Raw genomic sequence first — 4,695 nt, 5'->3', positions numbered from 1 at the left:
ATGTGGTGTGGCAATTCTTGTCATATAAGACCAGATCTCAAATTAATATCACATATTACTGATGGGCAGATGGGTTATTGCTAAAATATTGATTGCTGATGTGACTGTTTTGGTTATGAATATATTCAGAACCAATATTGATGATCCAGCTTTTTTCAAGGTAATTTGCTGCTATTATTTCAGGTGATCCTGTACTATTTATACTAGGAGGTGATTTTAATCTCGTACTCAACCCAGCCTTAGATAGAAAATCTGCAGTACAATTTAGACGAGGTAGATCTTGGCATAAATTGCATGATATTATCACACAATTGAAACTAATTGATCCATGGAGATTATTATATCAGACAGAAAAGGATTTTACCTTCTTCTCTAATCCTCATTCTTTGTATTCTAGATTGGACTTTTTCTGATAAACCATTCTTTCGTCAAATTTGTAAAATCAGCTTAAATATATTGAATTCTGTTATCAGATCATACATATAGCTGTATCGTTTGGCTTTAATGCTTTATGTCCTCAACAGAAATCTAATTCTTGGAGATTAAATACTTCTTTATTAAATGATCCTGACTATTGTAACCAAATGAATGACTCAATAATAAGAATTATTTGAATTAAACAAATCTGAAGAAACATCTTGACTCACTGTATGGGACTCTTTTAAGGTTTATATAAGGGGTACATCAATTTCCTGCACAGCAAATAAGAACAAGTTTTAAGGGAAGAGATCATAAACATGGAGAATAAAAATCATTCATCTGGAAGACCAACATAAACATACACCCATGAATTGGTCTATACTAGAACAGTTGCAAAAATTCAGATTTTTATACAATAGTGAACTTTTGTGATAAAGCAAAAGATCACTTATTCATGCAATCTGCATCCTATTATGTTAATAACAATAGGCGTGGTCACCAACTTGCAGAATACTTAAAGATAAAACAAGAAGACCAACATCCCAGCGCTATAAGACTCTAATGGTTCATTGATCACAGATACAAGAGAAATTTTTACCCCATCACAAGAAAATGATTTACTAATACAGGCACTGGATATTTCTGAAATTGATAATGCTATCTCTAATATGGCAATGAAAAAGTCACCTGGCTCCAATGGCCTACCACTTGAATTTTATCATACATTCAGATCATCGCTGGAATCCCAACTTCTTGCTTATTGTGATTACTTAATAATGACTGGCAATATAAAAGGTACGTTCACTGAGGCTACTATTATTGTCTTATTAAAACCTAATAAAGATCCACTAAAATTATAGACCACTATCTATATAAATAATTCTCACCTCCAACGTTCAGAACCTCACTGTGTGGCAGGGAAACACTGAAGCCCTGTAGTCTTCTAGGCTGTCAGCACCACTCACTCTTATTCACAGACCCTGCCCTCAGCCATGCATAATTCACAACCCCAACATTCTAAATGCAAATTTGTAGTTGCAAGATCCCATGACTGTATGCCCCGCCCTCGCGTCACAACGTGATGTGGAGGGCGGTGCTATGACACTCAGCCAATCGCCTGTTCCACCGCCCTTCGATGCTACCCCCCCCCCACGCACTGCGAGAAACAGCGGACTACGCAGGGCCTCCACTCCCCCCCAACGCACAGCCACAAACACCGAGCTATGCAGGGGGAGGAGTGCCGTCCGAACACCTGATCCGCCGGGACCCCAAAGCTGCCGCCCGCCAAAAAAAAAATACCCGCCTGCACCCTCTCTACGCTGCCACGCCGCCATCCTGCGCCCTCCCAACGCTGCTGCAGGTAAACCTTGCTAGCGCCCATTTCATTGCTCACAGAAACGGGCCTTTTTTACTAGTCTTTAATAAAAGTGGATGCAAAATGTTTTTCAAAAATGACTGCTACTAGATTACAAAAGGTGCTTCCATGACTCACCCACCCTGATCAAACAGGATTTATACAAGGAAGATTATCTAGTGGCAAAACTAGACTTTTTGCAAACATTATATTACAAAGTAATATATCTTCTAAACCAATTGTGGCTATGGGTCTTGATGTGGAGAAAGCCTTCGATAGCATGGAGTGATTATTTTTTCTTCTTTGAAATGGCTTGTATTTCACCACTCTTTCATCAATCTGATAAAATCCTCTTCCTACTACCAATGTGTAAATTAACAATCTTAAATCAGAGCCTTTTCACAGTATGAAAGACAAGACAAGGTTGCCCTTTGTCACCATTATTATTTAATATTGCATTGGAACATTACTACTGACCTTAAAACATGATAGGATATAAGGTGTGCAGTGTGGTGAACTGATTGCCAAGGTATCAGCATATGCTGACGATATTCCAATATATACGACCCTGGATTCTATCCTCTAAAGACATATCTCTTCAACAAGGCATACAATGAGACCTAACAGCCACACAAATCCGCCTGACAACCCACTCAGCCAAGATAACTCACCTACTATAACTACCTAATCACCCCTTTCTTCTTCCTCCTACCCTTACCTAACCTCAACACAATATTAAATGTATCTGTCACCCTGCAGTGACTTTGCTAACAAAATATGTAAGCCACATTGAACCCGCAATGGCTATGTTAACAAAACTATGTAAGCCACATTGAGCCTGCAAATAGGTGGGATAATGTGGGATACAAATGCAATAAATAAATAAATTAAATTCCTCATATATTGATAACTATAGAGCACTGCACACTGAGCAGAGGGTTTCAACATATCATCAATGATGACACCTAGATCCCTTTCCTGGTCAGTGACTCCTAATGTGGAACCTTGTATTACATAGCCATAGTTCAGGTTCCTCTTTCCCATATGCATCACTTTGCACTTGCTCACATTAAACGCCATTTGTTACTTAAATGCCCAGTCTCATAAGGTCTTCTTATAATTTTTCAGAATCTTCTCTAGAATGTTTCTGTCTCAGCTTCAGGTGGCAATGTTTTCACTGTATGAATATTCTTTCCCACTTCCCTATAGAATTGTTTTGGGTTCTCTCTAAATATTTTATTTTGATACCTCTCATTTCTGTTTTCTCCAATTCTTATGTTTCCGCTGTTATTTTCAATTTATTATTGAAGCATATCTATTTAAGATCTTCATCAATGCAGCATGTTTCAGTTTGATATTTTGGATCTTTCTCAGTATCATAAGAATTGCCATACTGGTTCAAACCAATGGTCCATCAAGCCCAGTATCCTATTTCCAACAGTGCCAATCCAGATCACAAGGACCTGGTAGAAGCCCAAATAGTAGTAACATTCAGTGCTACCCAATTCCAGGGTAAGCAGTGGCTTTCTCATGTCTGTCCTCCAGGAACTTGTCCAAACCTTTTAAGTACCCATCTTTCAAAAACAACTCTGTTCACAAAAAAATTATTTTTCCCTCAATGCGAATTTTCCAAGGTGGAGTTGTCTTTTTCTTTTGGCCCAGGATCCTCAATGGTAAAACCCTCTGTAATACCTTTAGCTGCACAATAAGTGTGTTTGGTTAATTTCTGTAATATCCAAAGGCTGTCTCCTTAAACAAATTACAGCCTTATTCATCTTATTTATTAGTCGAGGAGTGGCCTAGTGGTTAGAGTGGTGGACTTTGGTCCTGGGGAACTGGGTTTGATTCCCACTGCAGGCACAGGCAGCTCCTTGTGACTCTGGACAAGTCACTTAACCCTCCATTGCCCCAGGTACAAATAAGTACCTAAGCTGCATTGAGCCTGCCACGAGTGGGAAAGCACGGGGTACAAATAAAAAAAAACAAACTCATTACTCTAAGTGTTAAATTCAACTTGGATAACTTTTCTCTCTCCTGGAGCCCAGCAAAATTATATCAATATAAGCCAGCAATGCAATTGCTAATTCCCCCACCTCTGGGTCCATCTCCTGCAATTCTTCTTCCTCTTCAGTTGACTTCTGTTCTTGTCCCTCATTTATGCTAGCTTACATTTCTGGGGCTTCTCTCTCCATCTTCACCTTCAGCTATCACAGAAACCTTCTCTGTTGCTGCCTACAAATGCTGTGCGAGTCATTTCAGTTCAGCTTTTCTTTTGAAAGAGTTATCATATTTAGAACATTTGAATTGTTTATGTCTCACTGAGTCATTTAGTTCAGTTGTAGGTTCCTTTTCTGACTGAATCTTTTATCACATTCAGAATATTTAAATGGTTTCTATCTTGCATTAATCACTTTATACCATTAGATTTCTTTCTGATTGATACATTTCAAACATTTAAATGGTTTTCACATGTGAGACAACCAACCAGTGAACAGCAGTCACAACACCCACACAAAAGAAGTATGCAATAAAAGTGCTTAAAATGATTCTTTATTAGAATATCAAAGGACCCTCTGTAAGTCATTTTCTGCCATTGTAAGTTGCTTTTCTGATTGAAACATTTAGCAGATTCAAGACATTTAAATGGTTATATCTCATGTGAGGAAAGGGGGAGTAGGAAGTGCAATTGAATACGCTGAGCTTTTTTTCCTGCATCGGCAGTGGATTACAATTGTAGCAGAAGCCTTGCTTTCATTCTCTTTGAGCTTAATATTCGTATATTTATATATCACAAGACTCCTGAAGAAGGCGTCTGTAGCGCCGAAACACGGCTGTGTTGAGTCGAGTGTATATTTAAATAAAGAGATTGTTCCTAATCTACGTCGCCTACTAGTGTTGTTCAAGAGCCTACTCCTCCTACT

Source organism: Microcaecilia unicolor, chromosome 2 (assembly GCF_901765095.1).
Source record: "Microcaecilia unicolor chromosome 2, aMicUni1.1, whole genome shotgun sequence".
In the NCBI taxonomy this organism is placed as follows: domain Eukaryota; kingdom Metazoa; phylum Chordata; class Amphibia; order Gymnophiona; family Siphonopidae; genus Microcaecilia; species Microcaecilia unicolor.
The sequence above is the reverse complement of the archived record's forward strand: the minus strand, read 5'-3'. Positions refer to the sequence as shown.